The sequence below is a fragment of the Epinephelus fuscoguttatus genome, linkage group LG13 (assembly GCF_011397635.1).
Source record: "Epinephelus fuscoguttatus linkage group LG13, E.fuscoguttatus.final_Chr_v1".
Taxonomy (NCBI): domain Eukaryota; kingdom Metazoa; phylum Chordata; class Actinopteri; order Perciformes; family Serranidae; genus Epinephelus; species Epinephelus fuscoguttatus.
In genome coordinates, this window is record NC_064764.1 from 20,162,951 (window position 1) to 20,190,831 (window position 27,881).

The following is a 27,881-nucleotide window of genomic DNA, read 5'->3' on the forward strand; positions in this document are numbered from 1 at the left end:
CTTTTACAGATTTGTGCTGTATAAAAATGTTAAATATGAATTGTTAAGGGAACAAACAACATTTTAAATCTTGTTCATGTTTTTTGCACACATACAGTGTACACTTCTCTATTTTATCTGTTATATTACTGTTTTTGTTGAATCACATATTGTCACAGTTAATATATAGATGATATTAATTTTATATACTTTATTTTATTATTTGATGATGTTCAGCAAAATATATTTGCACGCTGCTCACCTTTGACAGGGAAATTATTTTTTAGATATTTGCAGTAGTGATTTCCTAATAAATTTCCTATACATAAAAAGCTCTGTGCTTATTCAGGCTTAGGCTATGTATCCAACCATCTGCCTGTGTCTGTCATCAGTGCGTTTCCTCGATAAGAAGCTCCTGCCCTGAGAAAGTTCTGCATTAGGAACAGAGACCAGACAGTGGACTGAGTGTCCAACACCCCGGGTGTACTTCTTTCCCTCATACGGCTTTCGCTCTGTGGCTTTCTTCTGCAGTGTTTACTGGATAATGTGGTAGCAACTGGCCTTGGTGGCCAGTAAGAAGGATTTTCTCTCCCCAGCTGGTGTGGCTTTGCCTGTTTGTATTGCACAAAGTGGCTTGAAACTGGGTTGTGGTTTAGGGTTCTCTGCATACAGTCTCAGGTTTAAAAAGAAGTAATGTATTTAACCAAGTACTGTATGATATAATCACATTTGTCTCGATATGAGTTTGCAGTATGCATGTTTTGTTGCTACTGTTTTTAAAAACTGTAATGTTTGTGTCTCCAGAAACAGGCCTAGGAGGATCATTATGATTCACTTATCCAGTTGTAAATGAGAAGCCATGGACGTCTGCTCCTTTGGGAATCTCCACCCCTTTGAAAAGAAAATAGAGGTTAAAAATCTGCTAAACGAGTTAGCAGCAACCAGGATCCTTCTCTTCCACAGGTAATGAGTTTGATTAATTTTTGACCTTTGGAAACTTTTTACTCCTTCTTAAGCCCCCTTTTTTATTTTTCCCACCCTGGGATAAGGAGCCGTGATCTACAGGGTTTTACACTGAGGACTCGAAAGGAGCACATTGTTTGCATGTGAAATTACATAGGTACATAGAGGCCATAGAGGAAAAAGGTAATTATATTGTATATCATCAGCATTTTGTTTTATATTTTTATATTCTAAGGGATTCATTAAACACCTATGCACTGAGTAAAAATCTAAGTACATCATGTGTACAATGTTTCAGATACTTTCTCAGCTTAAAGAAGGACTAAAAAAACTTTTTGGCCTATAAATAATAATGCATAGGATGCTTATTTTCTCACACAGGTGTTTAGAGATCCTCTCTCTGATAAATCATGATTTGTAAACTTTCCCATAGACAGCAGTGACAGGTTTCCTCTGATAATGTAGAAAAATGGGGAAAGAGAGGGCTGGGCTTAAGTAGAGCTGTGATTTAGAGCAGAGAGATGCAGCATCTCTCCTTTCCAGTGGAGGCCCTCCTGGGTTTGATTTAATTCTCTCCTTGCACTATTAAAAAGGCCTTCTACTCTCTTCACTGCATGCACCTTGCTGTCATAACTGGCACAAAATCATTTATCAATGCCGCTTGTAGGCAGTGCGACTAAGGCCTTTCGCAGTGTATATTTTTCCATTATTGATTGTGTATGTAATGCATGAAGAAGTACAGAGATGGGTCTCCTCCTGTGTTGGAATGACCATATTAGGCCAGTAGATGAGGGAACTTTTTCTGCATCATCTACGAATCCATAGAACAATCATCATTCCTGCTGGGAAGGAAACTTTGTTGTTAAAATGCTTTTTCATGTCACTGTTGTCTTACCGGCTGCCGAATTCAACAATGATCCTGTGCTGGACGTACGACGAGCGGTTATTTGGTGCAATAAACTGAAAGGCGGTGAATGTCAGCGTCACCCTTTGTTGTTTAATTTATTTTCTTTTCAAAGTGAAGGGAGGTGTCCTTGCTGTGAGAGTTAGTCATTGATGTGGCTATAGTTAGTCCATCCCCTGGTGCGACTGTCTGTAGGAGATGCTACTTCCTCTCTCCTGCTCATTCGTGGCTTCCTTTGCCTGGGATGATCACCTCGCTCGGTGTGTTTGGCTGCATTTTGTATTGGAGTGGGTGCACTTGATAAAGAACAAAAGATGTAAGTGTGAAGTACAGCAGAGCTGCAGTTCCAAAACACGCACTGCTCTGGGGTCAAGCGAAGTCCCGTAACCTTCTCAACAAAGGCGACTCTCTTGAGACTCGTTGGGAGATAGCTGAGATCAGTGTGTCTGCATCTTTTTAAAGTGTTGAATTAAATAGGCTAAGTGTTGCGTACCATAACATATTGCCTCACAACCCTTTAGCCCAGAACATTTCCATGCATTAAGTCATTCATGTAATACTTTCATGGGCTTAACAATACAATTAACTCTCAATTAACTAAATAAGAATAACAGAATTCAGATTGTAGTCTATTACGCCCTGGAAGGTAACTTGGTGTCAGAAGGCTGATTGTTTCTTGCAATGATCTTACAAACCCACTTACATTACATGGTGGATTTTGCTGTATGTCATACACTATAAGCTTAAATCTTTCTGATGGTAGGCTACAGGAGTTATACTAAAGCTTATGGCAAAGGGAACGGCAAAAGAGGAATACACTGTAAAAGAACAGGCAGTGTGTAATTGCTGGCTGTTGATTTTATCCCTTGAACAACCTCCATTTATTATATTTAGTGCTATAATGATACTGAATTGTTTTATCAACAACTAACTAATGGTCTTATCAGCAATTGACGAACCCTCTGCTCGATAAGCTTAAGGTAAATGGAAAGAATCTATTACAGGCTGAGAGCCCTTTATCTCAGCTGTCTTAAATATTGACACTTACAGTAATTTGTCCCCATTTTCTATTGATTTCTTGTTTTGCTTTCGGGTTACGCTGTAAACAGGGTAAATAATGACAGATTTGATAAGAGCTCCCTTCAGAGATGATCCACACCTAGCTGGCTGCCTTGCTGACATAGTCCACTCATCAGCTGTGTAACTAATGACGCTTCTGTGGAGTCGCAGTCATTTTGGCTTTCAGATGAAGGCCAGGTCAGCGGTGACATCTCTCAGAAACAGATAAGGCACGTTGTCGATGCTATAGAAAGTCTGGTGGAAACCTGAGGATGTTAATCAGAGCTGGCAGGGGATGTGTTAGTTTGCTAATTATAATTCATAAATCAGATGAAAGGAGATGTGGTTTTAGTAGCAGTTTGTTGAGTTCAGAGGAACAAACCCAGGCAGGAACAGGAGACAAAGAGTTAGAAGTACTGAGAGATGTTTGCAGAATGTCACAATGCAAGGTTAGTAGAAAAATATATTTTCTTGTCACCTTCTTATCTATCATCTTGTTATTGCAAATCTATGTAATCCATCAATAATATTTTTGATCATGCATATCCCTACACTGCAAAAAAATTACTCATCAACTGGAAAGTTTTCCACTCCTCTATTTATTCTGAAGATCTGTGCCCAAAACTATGATGTCTTCCCTGGGTTTTATCACTTCTATATCACTGTCTGGAATGCATTGGTAAGCCTGGCCTCCAAGGGCTAGCATATAGCTCTCTCTGCAGGCTTTGTACAGGATGAAGAAGTCATAATCCTCAAACAGACTTAAATTCCTCCAGAAAGGCTCTTGATCCTGAATCCACTCATTTTCTTCAAACAACTTGGCCCAAAAGAGAAGGGATATTTGGGCATGGCTGAAATCCTTGATTGAAATCTGCTACAAGTGGGCACAGACACACGCATGTGCGTCGCTACACACACATGTGCACGCACACACACAAACAACGGCCAACACATGCACATACACCTCCCCAGCCGTCGCCTGCTGTCGGTGAGAGCCTTGGCCAGGTTGTTGAGAGGGCCTCTCTGAGCTCTTATTAAAAGGTAAACTTCTCTAAGGCCAGGGAATCATGTCAATCACAGGTTGTGTTTTCGCACCGAGCCCAAAGCCTGCTCTCTCCACCCTGTCAGACGCTGTTATCACCCTCAAAGCCATATCAGAATGCTGTTTGTTCTGCGCTTTAGTTTCACCCACACAGCGGATTCAAAAAGGTACAGGTCTATTTGATAGTGTATATTTCATTGCCGGAGAGAGACTGTGTTTGTCTTGCTGTGTTTGTCAGCTCATATTTGAGCTGAGGGTTCCTATTAAAACTAAACACCATATCAGAGGAATATTGCCACCGCCAGGCTCTTTTAAATCGCATATTGAGCCCATGAAGTGTGGAAGCAATTTAGTTGTAGCATAGTTTATAAGTGTGTCTGAGCTTGTGATGTTTCTATTTACTCTTCATTCTCATTTATTTACACAGAGTAGCCTCCCTCTAGATATTTCATATACTGCAATTATTACTTTAGTTATATTGTCGTTTCTAATTTACTGAAAATATTACCTTGTTTGCAATTTCACTTATTTAATGAATCCCTATGAGAATGTGGCTATTTTGACCACCAGAACTGTCAGGTGGTGTGTTGTTTCTTTTGGTGAAGAGCTCTAAATCTGCCCACTTAACTGCTTAGAGGTATGACTGGGTGGATTACGCTGTTTTGTTTAAATTGACAGGACATTTGCCTTTGGTCTGTAGGGTTCCCATTATTGTATCGTATGTACTGACATTATGTCAGGACGCTTTGGCCATATCATGTTATCTTTACCACATTCTGTTGTCTAAACTCCAGACCAAAAAAGAAGTAGTAGTTTTACACATTTGGTCAGGTGAAAGTACAGTGGTCACACCGAGATTGATTCATGTGTGATTTTGCATACAGCTGCCATACCATTGTCTTAATATGTAAAGTTTTACCATATCACCTCACCGTAAGTAGTCTATCATGAATTTTTGGATGCAAATTCATGTCAGTGTTTTCTGCTACTTAATATTCACTGTCCAGTTTTGTATTTCAAAAATGCAAAGTTAGATTTGAATTTACAGTAAAACTAATTTGAAGATATTGTCATATAAAATGCCTCATAAGTTTTTTCCAAATTAATCTACTGAAAAACTTTCCAAAATAAATGTATAGCTTTCTGGAGAAAAAAAAATCCATTAATCTTGTAGATTATACGAAGAAATATGTTAAAGTTACAGCGGACTTCTAAACTAGTTAATCTACTTAAGAGCTGCAATTAATGGATTAATCAATTAGTTGTTAACTATTTAATTAATTGGAAACTAATTTGATAGTCAATTCATTGGTTTGAGACATTTTTCAAGAAAAAAAAAAGGTCAAAATTAAATGTGAATAAGCTCAGTTTTTTTTATGACAGTTATCTGAATATCCTTGGGTTGTGGACAAATCAAGACATTTGAGGACATAATCTTGGGCTTTGGGAAGTGCTGACTGACATTTTTCACCATTTCCTGACATTTTATAGACCAAACAACCAATCGATTATCGGGAAATAAATAATCAGATTAATCAACAATAAAAAATAGTTGTAGTCGCAGCCCTACTCTACTCTCCAATCAATTTAAACTGTACTGCTATATCCACTTGCCATATGTCTTTATTTATTGTGTCTTACCTATTTAACCACTGTTTAAACTAATGGAATTAATGTCTTCGGACCTTTAAGTAGTTAGGATTAGGGTAGTTTTTAGGGTCTTTGGTTAGACTTAGGAGTTTTGTGGGTTTTATATGTTTTAGTATAATACAAGCACTTTCTCTTTCTTAAAGCTTGACAGTATGTTAGTTACCACATTTTAAATACTATCTGCAAAGTGTCTGGGCTCCAATTTACAAGCTCCAGATGGTTTATCGAGGTGTCCCATTTCTCATCTCTATTATGTCTCATGAACTGTACTTGTACTTGTATTTTAACTGTTTTTTGTGAATAACTTAAAACCAGGCCTTGAATAGTGAAATGTCACAGTGTCCAAGACTCTTCAGACCTAGCCTATATATTGATTTTCTTATCTAAATCCCCTTTATCTAGATAATAGGCTACAGATCATCTATGTATTCTGACATAAGTGTCAATTAATTACTGTGCATATATCTGCTATATTCTCCACATTCACCCGCCTATATGGATAAGGAAAACAGTAGTGAAGCAGTGAGGCTATTCCAGTCATTAGTAAGTTTGCTGGACAAACTGCAGGATCTAACACTGTGGGTGGCTGGGGAAATAAAAAGGTACTTACGCTAGTATTGACCTTGTTGCTGGACCTACTGCTGTTTGCTCTGTGGCCAACCTTCCACAACACACACACACACATACGCACACCACATCCACACATACATTATATGATTTTGCATGCATGTCAGAGAGAAATCCAGTGAGTGATGAAGGATGAAAACATTATTGGGTTTCCAATATTGTCAGGCAGTCTTGGCGGGACTTGTCTTACATAGTTGTGTAACAACAACAACAAAAACAGGCAGGCAGATTTAAACAAAGTAATTATGAACGCATGAACAAACTCAGTTAATTTTTCATTGAGGACAGATTTTTATTTCATAAATGCATTTTTAGTTGTTCCTACGCTGCTGGAAAACAAACAAAATAAAAAGAACAGAAACAAAAAACTTAAATGTGTTCATTAGTATTGCAAACGGCAGTGTACTCCTGTCTGTTCAAGAATCCATATCTGTATATGAGAAAAGAGTCCAAGAAGGTTTGTGATGGAACGCCGTGTAAACAACCCATTACTGCAACTCCGGCTGATTAACATATGATTGTAATTCATCATATCATGTGCAGCTGGTGACATCTTGCAGTAGCATTTATTCCATGTTGATACATGCCTTTGGTTCCTTTTTGACAACTCAAAACAAACAGATTGCAAGCTGTCGCTACATTTGCTCAAGATGAATGGAGAAAATGAATCGGGAAATCAGGTGTGTCAGGTGATTAGCACAATCATGCCTGAGATCCTTGTGGAATCATAGTAACTTGATATATTTGGATAAACACTGACAGTTTAGACAGACTGTAGTGATAGCTGGAACCATGTAAACAATCCACTACATCTCCTGCATACTCCTTACAGCCATTTTACAACTATTTTACTGTACAATCCTCTGTGTATAAGAATGGCCCTGATGATATCAACATTAGTGGTACCCCACCACCATAATTAAAAGCTCAGGACTATAGGCTGTTATCATTCTCAAATCAGTAGGCTGGCCTTGTCATCCCAGTCATCCAATTACTGTCAAAGATTAAATTATAACAGTAATATTTGCAAGCGCATAATCAAAACTATAGCCTGCTTATGGTAGATAGTGATGCAATTTTAAAGATTTTTTTTTTTCTTTAAATCAATAATGATAACATCGGTTGATTTTATTTGTTTATTTATTTAACTTTTATTTAATCAGAAAGTCCCACTGAATTTGAAAATCTCTTATATACGAGAGACCTGGCCGAGGTAGCAGCCAATCAAAACACATTTAAAATCCAACAAATACAACGTATAATTCAAAAATCCCCAATAAAACAGCAACTATTCAAACATAGTGGCCTCTCAAGAAAAACAAGCGCATGTCTCTATCACCACATCCTTTATGATGCCCTTAAATTCATCAGTGGATGATATTTTTGTTAAATTTTTTAAACAAACTTCGATTAAATATGATTTGCTGCCAAGATATGTACTGAACAGTTGAAAAATAGGCTGATCACCAGAGAGCAATGACTCACTGTTTCTGAATAATCTCAAACTTGTATTTGGCATTTTTGTACTGCAGTGTTTAGTTACTCTTCGGTCAACTTGTAGGCCCGCCTGTAGTGTTATATCTGTGATAAACTGAGAAAAACAGAAATTCTTTTGTCCTACAGAAGTCAGACTTTGACAGCTATATAACTTATTATGCGCAAATTTTGGTTTAAAAAAATCAAACTGGAAAATACTTTAGTAAGCTAGTATGGTGCCTTAATCAAAATTGTTAGGATAATTTATACCAAGCAATTTGCATCATCAAAGAATAGAAATTTTTAATTGGATCGTTATCTTGATGTTATGTCTGTGACCAGTGTAGTCACTTATGTGTATACATATCTGTGTTACGTCTTTAAGTTTTAACAGACTGAAATAAAGAGGTTGAGATAAAACCATGCTGGCCACCAACTCCAGTTTACCCTGCTCTCTGCTCAACTTGGCAATGAGGGAATTAGAGTGGTATCACTGGGGACATTGGCGGCGCAGCTCTGTTGTGCAGCAGTCTCAGGATAGTAATGGGACGCAGTCACCAGGGAACCCCTTGAGTGTGTACTGGGGGAAAACTGACAGGAGCAGAAGAGAGAGAAGAGAGATTCAAACGAGTGAGCAATAGTGAGGGAAATAGAGGAGCATTTGTATGGTCTTCTCTGCCACTGAAGTTGTAAAATGGAAACATATTTCTCCCCTGACAGCTACAGTAGGCCTAACCCCCTGCGTTGAGCTGCTTATGATGTTGTGCGGCGTAGAGGTGGGCCACGGGGGTGTCCCAAAGGCTTGTTGTTTCTTGTCAGAGATTAGATTGAACCAAGCGGCTCTGGTTCATACTCATGCCTGAGAGAAGCCAGGATTCCCTGTCACTGACCACAACCTCTGAGCTGTGCTCTGTATTACTGCATCCAGATTTATTTCCTATTGTAGAATAAAATATGTTATTTTCAAATAGGCTCAACCTTCCTTGGGGGTTTCTGTAAGGCTGAATATTGTACACTGTACAGCGGTGCATTTCTGGCCACTGGGAATGAAGACAAGGCTGTATGTACATGTTTACAACCTAATCCTTTAGATAATTTCTCATTTCATGCATTGCCAATTGGTCTGTGTGGTGATTTTAAACCTTGTTCCCAACAACCATTGAACAGATTGGGTGTATGTTGTTGGTAAGAGATTAAATGGAAGTCCTGCTGTACATTATAAAGAAACCAATGTCAAACTTAAGCTAAAGAGGTTGTGGATTTGTTTGAGCTTCATTTATTCGAGTTTGTGTCAGGGAAGCTAGTCTGGGTGTTATAGGGGTGTTAAATATTAGTTCAAACCTCTTGATGCAGATAGATTTTTTTAATGTAATGTGAACTTCTCACAGTGTAAATGGCTGGATGAAGCACTTGGTCGTCATGTCAGTTCCAGCCACGACAATGTGACAGGAACACAGTGATTTGACAAAGTAATTGATTTTCCTTCATCAGCTGGGGGAGGTGTTTTAACGAGGTGTGAGGGGAAAGGGTATTGGATTTGATGTTTGTTAATTCCAAAATTTCCCCCAAAAATGTACTTTTTAATAATATAAACTATAGTATGTGAACTTGGTTTGCTTTGTATCATTTTGAAATGATCAAATTTACAAGTTTTGCCCCCAAAAATCCTCATAATAAATTCAGTACTTATGAAGTTTCAGGTTTCGCTGTGTAATATCATTCTTAAGGGCTTTGGGGAATTGTATTTCATGATTGCCTTTAGACTCTACTTAAGTAAATTGCACTATAATTGTCTGGTAATAGAGATTTTTAGAAATCACCCCCTTTGCTGTAATAATCAATTTGATGCATGCTTGTCTGCTCTGTGAGGAAAGAGGTTAGCTGTCCCCCTTAGTTTTAGACAGAAGGTTTAAGGAGGGATCCACTGAAGGCATATGTCAGTGAGGTAAAGAGCGCTGACAGCCATACGTCATCTCTGCCTGGTGCAGGCCCCTGTATTTAAAAGAGTACGGCAGTCAAAAGCCCATAAAAGTGAGTGACTCCTCTGGAGCATCTGCCACTGCATGCAGGGAGGAGATTCAATGTGAAAAAGGGGAGATAATGTGCTCACTCACTAATGGGCACCCGACTAGACACAGGCTCATTTTTCACATCATGTCATCTGTAAGGTTTGAATAAAAGTAATGGCCACAATGAGCCTGGATCTCTCCCAGCCATTATGGCTTTTGCTTCCTCACTTTTATTTGTGTTGACTTGTACAGTCGGAGGAGATGACAGTCTCTGGGCCTGTGGATCAGTCAGAGTGATGATCTGCACTGCTCTCCTCTGCTGCTGACAGGTCCCTTCTCTCTAGCAGGCATGTGAGGCCAGAATGCCTCACTACGTCATATCAAATGCTGTAATCTGACAGAATAAAGGGATTTGCACACTGGGGACATCACAAACTCTGTCTTTTGTAATTTTCTGACAGAGACAGAAGGGGGAAATGAAGGGGGTTTCTACAGTTCCATGTAGTAAGAATTAGTGTCAGTCAAAGTTAAGTGGCTATTTTAAGATAAATAGGAGAGGATTTCCGTGGCATGTTTTGGGGCATTGGGGCTTTAAAAGACTATGCTAATGTGAGTAGATACTGATTGGTCGTTGGATGTTTTCATTTCCTGAACATTCAGAGTCTCAGGACACAGCGTGTCTAAATATCCATTCTGAAAAGGTTAGTGTGTAATTAACGCTTAAATTCACTGCCACTGTCAGCCATGTTCAGTTCAGAATAACAATAGATGCTCAGATGTTAATCTTTTCATTTTAAGGATACACTGTGCACACAGACCTATACAACTGAATAGGCATAATAAAAAACAAGAATAATATTCATAATTATAGTAATAATAATAATTTTGTGTTTCCGTTGTATCAGTGTGTCAAGCCTCTTGCATAACACAATCACTTAATGTGTGTAGAAAAGGTGAGGAAAAGCCTTAATATTAAATAACACATATTTTATGCTTCATCAATTACCTTTAAAATAAAGGACTGTTTTGTGTCAGCCCCTAAAAAAATGTGAAGACGGATGAGAAAACAAGTGATTTCCTTATTAGGTTCAGGAGTCAAAGGCCTTCTTCCAGAGCTGTGGGCTTCAAGAGCCCAGAAGATTAAGACATATATTGGATTCATGATGGAGGCCACAAAGTTCATTTTCAAAATAAAATAGAATATTATTCACAGTCCTTTTAAAATTCAGATTGCCAGCTGACCTGTGACTTGGAAGTAGTGTATTACATTTTCAATGAGCTGCTGCTATGTCACTAGAAGGAACAATCCCATTTCTTGCTCCTCTGCCAGGGGAATTATGGGATTAGAGCAACCACAGTTTAAGGAACTATGAGAGAAACAAAAATACAGTAAAACTTCATTTTGACGTCACAGATTTTGTTTTGTTTTCTCCTCACATCTGTCCTTTTTCTGCAAGCTGCATTATTCTGTTAATTCTTGAATGCAATGAAACTGAAACAGATATCTTATTGTGAGCCGTACTGAGACAACACTGTAGTGAGGGGAAGCGAAAACAGTCCTGCTTTGTAAGGCAGTGAAAATCTCCCACCGGTGATATTATAAGAGACACATGCACACAGCTCCGGCTGATTTTCATATATATTAAAATCACTACCTACTGTGGCATATGAAATTGTGCAAACCGCTAAGGCCTAAGCTTACCATGGGAACTTCTGCTTCTCTTTGATTCAGATTTTCCTCTCGATTCTCTGACCCTAAAAAGAGGTGGCCAATAATCTCATTCACACAGTTTCCATCATAGACCCCCATGTCCCTTATATAAGACTGTAGAAGTAATATTGACATTGTTCAGCTGCATAAAAAGTTGCATGTCATACACAAATATTATGAAAAGTTAACGCTTCCCTCCAAGCTATACCCACGCTGCCAGTGTAATAGAAATATCCATTTAAACCCTCCAACAGGACAATGAAAATCTGTGGCTGTATACACTTCTTGCACAGAAGTATCAATTTAATATTCAGTCCAAATGATAATTTTACCGTAACAGCACTGAGAGAATTGAGATACTGAGGAAGTATGCTGAGCATAATCAGTCAACAGACCTGGTGGAGGCTTGCACCATACATGGTAATAAAGCCACAACTTCAGCATGGTGAGCTCATTCCCATAGTACCCCCCATCCAACCCCCATCTCCCTGCACCAATGCCTGCCTCATCACTCCACACAAAATATCCCACCCTTAATTGGTCTGTGCTCCTCCAACATGTTTGTAATGAAAAAAGCAGCACATAATTCTTAGTTTGTTGGCTGGCAGAGCCCAATTTACAAAAGTGGAGGTTGGTGATAAGCAGAGACAGTACGGCTGTGGAGTGCTCAGAACAATGAATCACCCCGCTGCCAGGGTTGAGCAGAATATAATTGAGTCCAACATCTCTGAGCACTTTCACCATAATTAATGATAATCTGTAACAGAGGAATCTGAGATTCCAGTTCACAGAACTGTTTAATTAGGCCCAGTAATGAAAGCACAGGCACTACAAGAATATGGCCGGCCTCATGATTAATGATTTGTGCTACTGAACACAAAAGTGCTGCACCGTTAACTCCAACGGATGCTGCTGTGTCTCCCTGGCATTTACAGAACACCAAAATACATATGGAGCTGTTTGCTTCCCCTATATAAAACGTGGTAAATACTATGTTTGTTTTTTTATGTATATGCTATTATTTCATGCTCTGGATTAGCCAAAACATTTTTCACCTCAAATTTCAAAATGAACTGATAAATGTAATTATTTTACATGATAATGAAGACATTTATAATTGTCTGTCCATGTATATTAATGCATTGCAATGATCAGTGTTCACAATTTGGTTTAGTACAATGCAAATGATCAACTGTGCCCCCTTTAATTGAATTATAAATAGCACAATCATATGATAGGAAGTAGTTTTGTTAAAAAGATACAGATTTGTTTGTATGTAGCTTATAAAAGTTTAATGCTAGATATATTTATTAGGTTATAAAAAGACAGTACGTTGTGGTGAAATAAAATCACGTAACGTAAACATAAACCTTCATATATGCTCTAATGGTATAAATTATTGTGTTGCGGGAAACACCTTTTCAAACTGCACACAGTGGCTGTATTCTCTCAGATACACAGCCAGTTAAACCACATCTTGCTGATACAGTTGTGATAAAGCTCTGTGCAAAAAGATTGGCATGTGACAGAAAAATAATGTGTGCTACCATTCACTCGAGTAATAAAAAAGGGACATAAGAATTGAGGTCTTTTACTTAAAAGTATGGATTACATTATTGAATGAAATGCTCCAGCTCCTGTTTGTGCCTCGCAGGCATCTCTGTGGTTATTTCCTGGCAGTGTTGCCAGAGTTGTGCGACTTCATAACACAGCAGCAGGCAGGGCTTTGCAGGGGCTATGTGCTAGACTGGCTCCACCTTTTAAATGGATCTCATGAAATGCACAGTAATGCAGTCATACCATTACAGAAACAAAATAAGGTTTTTGTTTGGCATGAATTGGATTTCTACCCAGAAAGAAAGCTATTAGTCACTCCCTGTCAGTTTGTTGACTGCTTTCAGTTTGATGTTTTTGTGTGCTAGACCTCTGAAGTTAAATTTCACACTTGCTTAATGCTTCCTGTGGTAAAAAATATGGTTCGGCGAATCAAGAGTCATGCTAAGAGACTTAATAGAAAGATCAGACCGTTGTGAAATAATAGGAACAATGTGCTGCGCAGGAACCTACTATTCATTTTATTCATCATACCTTTCAGTAAAATGTTGAAGCCTCCATCAAGCAGACACATGCCTTAGGAAACATCAGTGTGAAAGGCAATAAGCACAGAAAACCAGGCACAGAAGCTCAACCCTCATAAATCTATGACAGAACTTTCCAAAAATGAGAAAGAGGACACAAAAAAAAGAGAAAAGTAGATGTATTCCTGAGAAAGAAATGACTGTATCCGCCCACCCCCTTGCCCTCCCATTCCCCATGTCTAAATCTTGTTTAGTTCTTTAATTCTACAGTTTCTGACCTGGATCTGGCCATCGCTGCACATGAAAGAAATTACAAAAGCCTCTCAGTCACAGCAGCCCAGCTTCCTCCTGCACCACAGCATTTGTCATTGCCAAAACAGCAGAGTTTAATTAAGTGTTGTGAGCAGCCTAGTGAGAAACACACTTTAAATTAAACCTCTGAACATGCTGCTATTGGTTCTTTACCTTCTCAACAATCAGCGGGGTATACGGCATAAATTTCTATCTCTCAAGGGGGAAGGCAGCTGCTGCACCTCTAGCGATTCATAAACGGCTTGCCTCCCCAAGAGCAATCTCTATTACAGCACATTTCATTATAGCCCAGTTTGGAAGCAGCAAGCAGATGAATGTGATAATTAATGTCCCTTCCCAACTAAACATTTTATTTACTCTTGATGAATTAACGGTCATTATCAGGGTTAGAAAAAAAAGCATGTACTGTATGTTGGTGCATCTGTGTAGGTGAAAAGAATTACATGGCAAATTATCTTGAGGCATCAAGCAATTCTTGGTGCAAGAGAAGGAATTAATTCAATCCCCTCTATAATAATGGATTGTTTCAAGTTGGTAAGCGTTTGGATTCAGTTATGCATTTGTAAGTATGTCTTTCATGATATCAAAAGATACATCAGTTGAGTCAATGGGAGCAGCTACGCAAGAAGATAGAAGAGGCCACTGGCTGTTACATCTGTAGCAAAGAGTCCTTTTGTTAAGTGGCATTTGAATTGGCCCTGGAGGTTTTAAAATGCTTATTATTGGATGATCTTAAGAGTCGACCTCAATAAAAAGGAACATTTAGACAAATGAGCTCCTAAAATTAAGATTAATTGACACTTGGAACTTATTTTACTAATATGCAAATAACAGACTGTTACGTTATTGATTATATGTCATTGTGGTGCATATCAATGTCATAGGTGACAAGTAAATTATATAATGCGACAAAAGATATGTACTAACTACAGACTAATTTACAGGATTAATCGGGGGGGTTTCAGTATTTTTGGTAAATATCAAGTGGCAACCTCCGGAGCTGAAAAATGTAGTCAACGCAGAAGTGCAAAAAACCTGCAGTTTCTTAAATGGCCTCATGAGGCCGGCTCCAGACATGAGCCAATCCCCATAAACCCTGATGTTAAAATGCCCAACTTTACAGCAGAAATAAGCACATTTGTAGCCTGGTAAAAAAAACAAACAAAACAAAACAAAAAAAACAGTTTTGGTCTCTATATAGCTAATATAGCTATAGCTATAGCTAATTTTAACCCAAATATGGTCACTTCTGGATCCAAACAAACATGACTGTGGCATATTTGAGGCTTTAAAACAGGACTGTATGGAAAATAGTCATTCATCCGTAATTGAAAATACTCCCCAACAAAAGCAAAATGAAGTCATGTTTGAGTAAGATTTGCTAAAAACTACAGTGCTTGGCTGTTTTATATAGCCTTTTTTTATTAATTAAAATATATATTTCTCAATCATTTTTTGAAGATCCATGTAGGAAGGAATGGACTTTGGTCTGAGTGTAGCAGACCAGGTAAGAAAGTTGTAAAGTATTCAGAGATCCACTAATGCACTATGTTTTTGGTCTGTCGTAAGATTTGTTGACAATAAAAACTATACAATATCCCCAGCCTTATTGTTTGTATTAAACTGAGACTGTTCTCCTCCAGAATATGACCACATAAGTAAGCAGAAATTACAACCCATATTTATTGTTAGACGGCTTCCCCTAGTGGCCATAGTAATTATTTCGGGAGTATGGGAGAAAGTCAGGTGACATAGTATAAAGAGCGACAAGGTCCACTTGAGGGATAGAGGGAGATGGGTCGAACAAACAAAGGACTTTTATCCAGAAGGCCGGTATTTGTGTCCTGTGTGAATCCAAAAGTCAACATGAGTTATTTTAACAACATAACAGTTTGTTGGAGGGTTACGCATGCATGTCATGTTAGATACATCATGTTACTTTACCTTATAACAAATGTACTTATTTTAAGCCAAATCATAATATTTTTTTCAAAACCTAGCCACTTAGTTTTGGTGTAACTGCAACCGTTTCACAAAGTTAACCAAATATTTAAAGTGTAACCGTTAGGGCTGGGAATTGCTGTAGTTGTAGAAAATGCCACCATACGTCACAGGTTTGTAGTATAGCCATACTTTCGAACAGTTTGGTAGCATTTTGGGATGCTGAATGGCCAACTTTGTCAAATACACTACATTTATCACATTACAGATAGAATGGGTTGTAGCTGCTAGCTGGTCAATCACATGTTGTATTAAATTGAAGAATGCTTGCAGAGGTTGATTGGGGGCAAAACCATATTACATGTATTTTGAGATCTAGGTACAAAAAGGATGCATTGAGTTGTTTGACTGGAAAAGTTTAAATTCAACTTGGTACCTGTTTATTTTGTATGATGCGTTAAAGGTATCGAGGACGATACCCAGCCCTAGTGACCATTATTGATCATATTCAAGCTATCCTGTCATCCACTGGTAGGGGTGCTAATTATGAAACAGTCCTGTGGGTCATATTCAGAGGGTAGGACAAGCGACCTATGTGGTCCTATGGATTGGAAGAGTTGTTGGTGACAATTATTGATCCATTCTTGTCTGTATTTTTGCATTAAAGCAATGGACATGAATGTTCTTGCAAGCTATTGCCTTTGAGTCAGATCAGTTTTATACAACTCAGGTTCTTCTTAAGGTGTAGTATTCATAAACTCAATCTATATTTGAAAGCCAGGTTTATAGATAGGCTGAGTGATTAAAAAAAAGTCAAGTCTTGAGCCCAAATACTATGTAACAAGCCAAACCTTGGCAAAAAACACAGAGAGCAATCAAACTCAGCCCACATGAACCTTAAACAAAGATGGAGGTACATTTTCTATCCGTGTTGGATGACATTTCCTTGTCCTCCCGTTGCTGCTGCTCCTACGTTTGACTGATCAGACAGCCATTACAAGGTCCACGTTTATTAGAGAGACCATATAGGCCCAAAGCTCACTGTGGTAGAGGTGTAATTCTCTACAAAGTGTGTCACATTAACTCTGTTGACTGATCCACACAACACCTGGTTGAGAGGACCTCTCACACCAGCAGCAGCCCTGTAAGGAGCAGTGATGTCTGTAGCTCTCTGCAGAGCAACCACAAAGAAGCCTTGACATGCTTTTCATAGCTGGCTTGTTCATACTGCAGCAAGCAGTCACTTATACAAGGCAGTTTCCAAGTGCTAAATTGGATGAAGCGTCTTGTCTGAAGTGTCTCCACTTCACTTACACTATACTTAACATATATAGAAAAAAAACAACTTCAACCTACAGTATTATGTAGTGTATATAAAGGAAAAAATGTTATATGTACATTGAGAATTGGCTTTGATCTATGTAATTACTTGAATGAAGTCCTGCCATATGTGCAGTATTTGCATTTGACACAAGTCATTTTCACATCACCTCCCTGTTTCAGCAGCTAATTGTAGCTTATTTTAATAGGAACAGTGTAATCAGTCCTATATAATAAATCTGAGATTAAAGGAAGCATGGCTTACATTGAATCTTTGCGGTAGATAACTTACCCTGGTTTCACAGTTACAACGTCATGCAAAATGTATTGGGACCTATTAAGGTCAGAGTTGGATCTCCTTCATCGTTGATCATTTAAGGATGCTCCTCTGTTCTTCCTCTTTGGAATACCAAATGATATATGATCACTTCTACACCGCTAGTTAATGTACACTATTAGCTCTGTATTTAAACATGATAATGTAATTGATTCACAAATTGATTTATTGATGTTAATTCAAGTGTTTCATGTATTAATCACAGTAAAGAAATTAATTTAGTATATTTTATGAGCTGTTGTGCGATCAACTAATGATATGAATTAATCAACTTTAATAAGAATTCAAACACTATTGTTCAGCTAATTTGTCACTTTGTTAGAGGGAGAATGAACAAAGGCCTCTTGATTTACAACACATAACTCTATACTGGACTATTTTAGGGAATTACACAGTTTATTTCTTGGATTATACACCAAGTTCTCAGTTTATTGGTTACACATTTACAGTCTAATCCACTCTATCAGAGCAGCCTTGCAATTAATCCTCCCTTTTTGTCCTATAAAGATGTGGATTCCTACATCTACTAGTATCAAATACTTTGTCATAATGTATTGTATAAATTCACTGAGAATTTGGCAATAGTGTCCATTGTTTTTATTTGTATTGCAGTTTCTATTTATAGTTGAATTCCAATGGTATTGACCCCAACTCTGGCCTGCACCTTTTTATTTTTGTTAACGGTGTATCCATTAAAGTAGAACTTTACAATGCACCGTAATAAAACTGCTTTCAGTCTTTGCTTTGAGTAAACACTGCAATTGTTTTGCACTCCAGAGAGCCATTTAAGTAGTTCATTAGTGGCTATGTCATGTCTTTAAAGTATTGATCTCTCCAGTCAATGGAAAAATAACAACCCGGTTATAAGCTACTTGTCCATAGCGATGGGCAACATAAATTATTTAAAAAGGGTAGATTCACTGCGGCCATGGAGCCATCAATCATAAGATATGGCAATGACAAAAAAGCTGTGCTTCACAGGTCCCTCCTATCTCCCCCCAGAACAATTCTATCAGCCAGGTGACTGTGAGGAGGCAGGATGACCTGATGTCACTCACATTGTTGCCTCTGCCTTTGAAGGGCCCAGCTCTCCTCTCGGCCCTGGAATGGGATGGCTAAATAGATTCTCTGTGTTTACCGCTGGCCTCCCTCCCAGTGCACACTTCAATTTGTCTAACAATAAAACGTGGACAGAGGAGTTGGAGTTTCCCAAACAATGGATGAATTTTTTATCAAATGGTTGAATTGAGTTGCAAGTAGCACAATATTTATTCATAGGTCTTTATTCAGAGATATTCCATTGAAAAGTGAATGATACAACAAGTGTGGAGGTTTATACAAGCAAGATTTTCTTTATCCTGTGCTAGCTAGGTATAAACAGGATTCAGTGATGTTGCTAGGTACACGTCCTGCATCTCTGATGCGTTAAATTTTGAAAGGACACAGTAAACTTACTATTGGTACCTCAGGGGGAACATCCCATTATTTAAAACATAAACAGTAGTGTCACCTGACTTTACTCATTTTGAAAGTGTTTCTCATGTCACAGAAACCACTGAGAGTGAAACTTGTGTTTTGGATGTTGTTATCGTACTGTTGGTGATGTGCAAGGGTCGTTGTTTCGGTGCTCTACACAGATGTGACATCTACCCACCACCCTGTCCTCATCCCCGGCTCTCTGAAGCTCTATGCACCGCTGTGGCCTGGTGTAACAGGCCATGCTGTCGGCACAGAGCTCCCCTGGAACTGCTGGTAGACAACAACCTTATATTTTTAGGTTCTTAAAAGGTACCTGAATTCTCAAATATGCCGGATATTAATACAGACATTCCTGTAATCTTACCTTGTAACATCTGCTGTGACAGCAAATGCTGTGTTCACTTATGTCGATGATGACCTGATGATACTTCACTGTCCAGGGTGTTCCCTGTTGTAAAAATATTTTCACTTGCAGCAGCCATTTTCTTAGTATCTGCGCATATCTTGAGCAAGACCGTTTTGTTCATAGTCTCAATGCTTAAAAAGGAAAACATAACAAATCTTCTCAGAAAGAGAGAATAACTGTACCTCTCAAAATGCTGATCAATTAGATTTATACAGTATGTACAAACCATGTCATGGAAAGAGGCTCTACTTGTTACTGTCAGGGATACAGAGAGGACATCATAGCTCTTTGTACAGGAAGCAAGAGAGAAATGGCTTAAGGGTGTATTAAACAGTATTCAAAGCTGATTGAGCAGAGTGGTTGGGTTTTAAAATAAAAATGGCACCTTTTTTATAGAAGAACTGTTGACTTCATGATAATGTGTGCTCTATAGTTCTTATTACATAAAGGTAAAAATAGTACTTATTAAAAAGAGCATGTAAGGATTCAGACCTGAATTTAAAAATACTGAAAATGGATTCTGATTGCAGGTGCATATCTTGAGCAAGACTGTTTTGTTCATAGTCTCAATGCTTAAAAAGGAAAACATAACAAATCTCAGAAAGAGAGAACAACTGTACCTCTCAAAATTGTGCTCAATTAGATTTATACAGTAGCTAATGTAAAGTTTGATGGATTATCACATATCACAATTATGTCACATTTGATTTACTTGCTACTGGGTTAAGATGTGAGATTTTATTTGTTTGATTTTCAGCTACATTTTCAACATACATGAAAATAACTATAATTATAACAAGAGTCTAACACTGATTTGTCAAAAAACACAAATTTTATCAGGGACCTATTCAGACAATCACCTGTGGGTCCAGGGGACTCACTACAGTGAAGCCCTGTCAATATCACTGAGGATTAATGAATCATGATATACATGCCTAATTTTCCATCCTGTTGTACAAGACATGCTTAGTGTGGCTCTTCACACTTGTGGTGCAATAAAAGATAGAAGCAAGATGCATTAATCCTGTTGAAATCTTCCCGATGTGAAGACCAACAAGGTACAGCACACACTTAAAGGTGGCGGCTCTACATTAATACAATGTTATTGATGTAGCAGATACTCTGATCCTTGCTTGGCTGAGTCTATTTTTCGTAATCCGTCATATTGTCTCATTGTTTAATTTTCTCACAACTATGCAGATATGACGAATTATGTCTTTGTGATTTTTTTTTTTGTATTTGTTGGAACGTGACATTTGGCATTTCATATTAAAGGTTTTAAAGTACCACTAAACTATTTATATTTTTATGAGAATATAGTAAGGTTGATATACACTGTATGCACCTCTTTTGGATTTTTATACTGTAGCAGCACACATTACAGCTTGTTTGTACTCAGTTGTGGATAAGTGGAGCTAAATTGTTATGAACCACAGAACTTTTTCACACGCTGGGAGTAACATTGCAATGATGGTACATCGAGTACAGGGTTCAGATAGAAACTAAAGTGATTCTGTGTCTCACTTTTATTTGCAGAGGTTAATATTTCTGGACAAATGGCCACCTAGATATAATATTTTTGTGTATACTGCAGACACAGCTTCATTAACAAACAGAAAAACCCTTTTTAAGTCCTATAATCTGATTGGATGTGCTTTACTGACTCATTTAAGCTGTTGTAATTCATGGTCATAATATGTGTCCTTTCTCTAGTATGAATCACCTCCCAAAAAATGAACCCACCACAACCTGAAGATGTACCTTAATAGCAGCTCATCACATACTGTAAGAGCATCATAAATAAAACCATGAAAAGGCGCCCAAGCAAATAAAAAAACACAGGGAGATACTTAAGTGTGGCAGACGTGTCTTTGAGTTTGAGTTTCAAAACGCGACTTTGATTAATAATTGATTATACAAACCCGTGCTACATGAAAGGCAGGAAGAGGTGCCATTCTTGTGAGCGGCCAGCCAGTCAAACAGCACTTTGTTGTTTCAAATGCTCCCCTGCATATCGGTACCATGGTCAGTCCTCTAACCAACCCGGAGCTGTGCAACAAAGACAGCCTGACAAAATGCCGGCGCTTCCCTGATGAAACGAGACATGCAGGGATATGAATGACTACATCTAAGGGGTAATTGCTGCAGAGCAGGAGCCTCCTACCTCGTTTCATTTAGTCTATTAGCAATTTATGGCTGGTCTCACTCAGCTCTACGCAGGAGGGGTTTGATCTAAATTCTCATGAGCTTTTAGGTGAGGCTGGGACCCAGTAGAGAGCCTTGGGGGGAAGAAAAGGGTTTCACTTACCACTGTTTTAATTCTCTTTGGCTTATCATTAATTTGTTGTCACAGAAGAAAGGTGAGCATCACATAAATCTAATTAAAGTTAATGGGATTATGATCCCATTCTCAGAGTCTCTGAAGTCCTGTTTTATAGTTGTTTAGGAAACTAAAGGCTTGTTCTTCTTAGTGCCTCATCATTATGCTTTGTCATATGACTGACTGAATGACAGTATTTGCAGATGTAGTAGGATTAGATTATTTACTTGATTCTAAGACTGATTATGGTAGAAAATAAAACTGATGTAATTCCAGTATGGACAATATCAGAGAAATGGCAAATTGGTAAAATGAGAAAATAAGTGCAGAAAGGTAAAATTTAGCTAATGACAGTGGAAGCTATCCTCTCTTGACACTGCGTCTGAAATAACGCTGATATCAAGAAACAGAGTTTAGCAGTCTGTAAAGATTTTGGCCACCCCAGTCGTAGTGCCTCTGCCTGGTGGTGGACGCTCGTGGTAGGGGTTCAAGCCACGGGTGAAGTTGTTGGTGCTATCAGAGGCCCTGCTGGCTAATGCCTGGTGTCAGCCCCCCACTGACAGGGATGCAGATCTGGATGTACTGTGGTGGGGGTTCTGACTGGTCCAACAACAACAGGCAGATGGAGTGGGCATGCTAACTCTGTGTGATGGCTTCATGCCGTTCTGGCCCGGTGGCCAACACACCAAGACATTGTTTTTGTGTTAGCTGAGACTCAGATATGTGTTGGAGTCAGCAGTGTTTGGAATTAGAGGTTGTTTGGGTTTAACAGCAGTGTAGATTAAACATATCACCACAACTGTGTGGCATAATAATGACAGAAGACTTCTGTGATATTTGCATTGTTTTTAAGAAGGGTGGGTGATTGGTTTTTAAATCTCTCATCTACTTTTCACATAACTAAATAATCTGCACCACAAATTCAATGGTATTTTGACTATTGAGCTACTAAACTTTTATTTTCATCAACCACACGCTGCATGTACAGTCAAATTGACTTTCTTTCTAAGCTTAGAACAAATAGTGCTCATCCAAAATTTCTTTTGTAACTGTTGAAGTAGCTAAAGCAAAATGTAGTTTGTGATCTAGAGGTGAATGCAAAAGAAAAGTAACATGATACGAGAACATTGTTACACGTTTATGCAACAACATGAAAACAGAGGATGAAAAATAGCAGAGTCCGAACTATATTCTTCATCATTGCCATTCCCCTCCTACTGTGCAGGACCATGTGGCTCCAGTGAATGACAGGTCTGGTGTTTGCTGTGAAACTCTCTGTGGCACCTCCCTCCACAGGGGACTATGAACCACCAGCCCACAGCAGTGACTCCCACTGGGAGGGCTGAGGCCTTGCGCTTCCTCCCCTGGATGACCTCTGGCACACCCAGTTTGTGCTTGGTGGCCTTGAAGAGACAGTGGTGGGGATTTCTCCCCAGCCAAACAGCGGGTTGTAATTGATGTGGCAGAGACGTCAGCACTAATCTTTTGCTCTCTGACGGCCTCTCTGTAAGCCCCTCATCCACTCAACTCTGAGACCTGCCGTACCAACCTCGGCAAACTGCTACCTAGTCAATTAGATCTACCCTGTCTGCTCCCTGTTTTGTGTAAATATATCTCCCGTAGACACCCAACATGTTCAGTTATCTACTCCGGCACATTCAGGGTGATTTCTTAATGCCGCTGCATGCCACTATCAGCAAATGGAAAGCTAGGCTGATATCTCTTCCTGCAATGGGCTGGCTGATTATATATGGAATAGGGGGACACTGTTGATTTTCATATTTGTATGGAGGATTCCTATCTGTCTCTACATACCGTGGGTCCCACAGTGCATATGGATATTGAAATCACACTTGTGTGCTACACCTGGGGATACCATTACTAATTTTTTTAAAGTGGTGTGAATAGAGGCCAATGTGAAGCATATCACAAGCTCTGCTCTGTTATGTGTTCACTCATCCCTCAACAATGTCAGCAACTTCGCTTTAGAGGACAAACCATGTCATGGAAAGAGGCTCTACTTGTTACTGTCAGGGATACAGAGAGGACATCATAGCTCTTTGTACAGGAAGCGAGAGAGAAATGGCTTAAGGGTGTATTAAACAGTATTCAAAGCTGATTGAGCAGAGTGGTTGGGTTTTAAAATAAAAATGGCACCTTTTTTATAGAAGAACTGTTGACTGCACGATAATGTGTGCTCTATAGTTCTTATTACATAAAGGTAAAAATAGTACTTATTAAAAAGAGCATGTAAGGATTCAGATCTGAATTTAAAAATACTGAAAATGGATTCTGATTGCAGGTTTGCTCAGTTAAGTCTTTATGCTGCCACGTTGGCAATAGCTGTGGCTGGAGGCATAATGTTTTTATATCATCCATCCATCCCTTCATCCCTCCGTTCATCCCATTCTTGTGATCGCAGTATCTCAACAACGCCTTGAGGGAATTTCTTCAAATTTGGCACAAACGTCCACCTGGACTCAACAAATAAGTGACTTGATTTTAGTGGTCATAGGTCAAAGGTCTCATTCTCAAGAATGTAAGAACGTTTTGAGAGATTTTTTTCAAATGTCAATTTTGAGTCAAAGATGAATTGATTAAATTTTGGTGGTCGAGGGTCAAGGCAACTGTGAGATTGCATCCATCTTATTCTCATGAATGTAATATCTTAAGAACACCTTGAGGGAATTTCTTCAAATTTAGCACAAATGTCCACTTGGACTCAAGGATGAACTAACAAAAAATTTGGTGGTCAAAGGTCATGGTCAGTGTGACCTTGCATCCATCTCATGGTGTCAAGATGCGTGTCAAGCATCCATGTTTTTACAGACATATATGCACACTGTAAGTGCAACTTGACAGGTTCATGGAAGCATACAACTGTGAGGCGATATTGTTTGTCCCCAAAGTCAGTCTTGAGTTTACATTTAAGTAAAAATCAGTTTGTCACAGTCTTGTTTTAAGGTTGGCAACCATGCATTTTTTGAGTGTAGGCCTATATTTAAAAGGCGTCTCAGGACTACTGGTGATTAATGGTGACTAATTGTACTTTCTACATATAAAAGCATTTAATCGTTCAATGAAAATCAATGGGAAAATCAATCCCAAAACTTAAAGGAATAGTACAACACTTGGGAATATGCTTATTTTCTTCCTTGGTGTGAATTTGCTGAGAAGATTGACACCACTCTCATGTCTGATCGGTTCATGTAAAGCTACAGCTACCACACTGTTAGCGTAGCTAAACATAAAAACTGTAAACAGGGAAAAAACAGCTATGTTTGCTCTGTCCAAAAATAATTAAAGCATTTTACCAACAACTCTAAAGCTCACTAGAAAGTTATATCTTGGATTTTTACGCTCTTTAAAAATTAAATGTAAAAAGAACATGATATGTTTTATGGTGGCTTAGGATTATTTCCTGGCAGAGACCAGTTGCCACGCAATCAGCGGAGACTTAAGAAAGTCACTGCACCTGGTCAAGAAATATCCAATTGGTACTTGGTAGCGGCTGGTGCCTTAATAATGATATTATGTTGACTTTTTATAGCACCTTTCAAGGGACCCAAGGACACTTTACATAAATGAAGGTAGAACAGATAACACACTTAACAAAAGTTTGGGTGTAATTGTTGGGAGATACCATATTGACGAAACCCACAATGACATCACACTAACAACATCAATCCCTTCTGGGTATGCTAAACTGGCAAACATGTTTATTTCTGTTGTCATTTTCAGTGGTAATTGTAATGTTTAAAGATATATGACTCCAAAAAATGGAAGATTTTTAAATTACTTATATAAAATATCTTATTAGATGAGGCATATCTGAGAAAAACCATACATGTTAGAAGATACTTAGACAGTGTGATATTTAGATGTTGCTCTAGACATCTAGGCTACTCTCCAATTTGTTGTGTCTGTTGTCTGTGCTGTAGATATGAGTTTTAAATTTGCTACAGCACTAGAAGGCAGGAATTCATGTAATGTGTTCAAATTGCACTATACAAATACAAAGTGTCACAAAATAATCAAGTTATCGTAAATTATATGAATTTGGGCTTTATTGAGTGTACAGAGGGTGAAAGTATTTTACAAATACAAGATCTATTGTACATCTGGAGATGTAAAGTTAAGTCATATGATAATCAAAATTGTATTAATTTTTCTCCTTTGTTACTTTTGTCAACAGACTGTTTTTCTGCATTAATCTGGTAATTGTTAAAATATCCCTCTAAATCGTCCTCTTAACATTATTATATTTGACTCACAGTATGTTAACTGATATTATTTGTTAATATAGCAATTTTATGAATCTATAAACCATATATTCTTTCTGTTTAAGGTGGACATAGCCCTTAAAATATGAGCTTCACCAGGACTGAAGTTATGACATTTTCACACTACAGCACTGCAACAAACATTTCATGTTCCACCTCAGGAGGTGGAAATACCTATTTCCCTTATTTTGTAACACTTAATATGACCCTCCAGTTGTGATTCTGCTTAACACTCTGGATATGAAACACATACTATACTATACTATGTACTATACAGTGCATTACTAGAGAGGTGGCTTGGACATGCTCTCTGCACATGGTCCACTGAGAATATCCCAGACTCAAGGGATTCATTATTTATATAATTACTATGACTAAATATTCCAACATTACAGTTCTGATTATTTTGCAAGAGGAAGGTCAAGCTGGTGATAAAAAAAATGGAAATGAAATAAATCACCAAACAGAGTTCTGATCAGGATGCATGTAAATGTATCAAAGAGGGGCCCATAGAAAGCACACACACAAGGTTAATCTGCTATGACTGTTGAAATTTCCATGATATGCCAGTTGAATAAAGAATTAGGATGGAATGAACCATGCTGTTTATCCAAACTCTTCTCCTTTTCTTGAATAACAGCATGGATTATATACCCTTTGTCAATGTACATGCATAAAGGCAAGCATCACTTCAAGGTTTACTCTTGGAATTACTTTACTGGAGGGAGGTGTAGAATGAATACATCAGAGCCCTGTTTGGTCGTTCCTCTTTAAGAAACGACCCCTGATAGATCCCAGGCAAAAGATTTTTACTATTAATGTAATTTATAGTTTGGAAGCTGTCACAGTATTGTGTTTTAAAATAAACTTTTGTGAAACATTTCAAACATTTTAAAGCTTTGAGTGGCAAGTGAGTTGCTTTTCACTGTGAATTAAAATCAGCTGTTCACAGAGAGGTGAGATGTTCATCACAGTCTCATTCATGAGCAAACCCACTAGCAAACATTGACAACCTCTCCCCATGGCCTCACTCATATTAGACAAACTCTGTCAGAAAGGGAGTCTGCTTCACGTAAATCCTGTTGATTAAACTGAGTCATATAATGTGAGGTTGTATTATGCATAAACACAGATAGGAATGATAAATAGAGGATATGAATCTCTTCAGTCGTAAAGGTGTCTGCCAGTTCAACCCATGGGCCCTTTCCTACACAAATTCACATTTCTTGTTTACTCTCTTTGCATATTTCAAGCTGCAGGTTGAAAGAATGGCTCACAAAGGAATGGAAATGTAAGAAACAAAAACGAATAATCTCACTTGAGCATTTTATAGTAAAAGATAGCTTTCACATTATTTCTCCTTGCTTCCATTTACGTTATTTAAGGTACAAACCTCACATTACAAATAAATTGTTAACCTTTGGCACACCAAAAGCTTTCTTGGCCTATAAAAAGATCAACCCAAAGTTATAAATGCTACTTACCCTTCTAATGAAACTGAAATAGGTGATTATTGTAAATATTCTTTGATGATTTGATAGTTTATGACATTTCTAACCGATTCTGACAAACTTTCAGCTCATTGTAATTCTCCAACTCTGGGAAACACAAGATATTGTCTCAACATGCACTCGGTTACCTCGTCTCAGTCTTGTACATGTCATTGTTTATCAAAATGTCCAAGAATGAGTCAGAAACATCATCAAATGTCTGAAAATATAATAGGTGCAAAATGTCAGGGGAAATAGCCCAGCATTACAGGAAGCGATGCCATTTCCATAAATGTTTAATTGATTGTAATCCTTTGTTGAGGAGACATTTGCACAATGCATGGGGTTCACACAGAGCAGGGTATTGAAATATTGAAGTAAAATAATAATTTTGATCCATCTGTAGCTTAATTGTCAGAAAATGCCTGATGATGGCCTTTTATGTAGCACTATTATCTACCATACATTCAAAGTGACGGAGAAAAATGAAAGTTG

The 27,881-nt window shown here is 38.2% G+C and overlaps 1 protein-coding gene across 1 annotated transcript in view; it reads left to right on the forward strand.

Annotated features, from left to right (window-relative positions):
- Nucleotides 1-27,881, forward strand: part of LOC125899214 (glycerol-3-phosphate dehydrogenase, mitochondrial-like) — a 124,384-nt gene that overhangs the window by 12,750 nt on the left and 83,753 nt on the right. The window contains exon 2 of the mRNA XM_049593317.1: nucleotides 784-942. The gene's annotated coding sequence lies outside the window, so the exon portion shown is untranslated. The remainder of the gene's footprint in view (nucleotides 1-783; nucleotides 943-27,881) is intronic.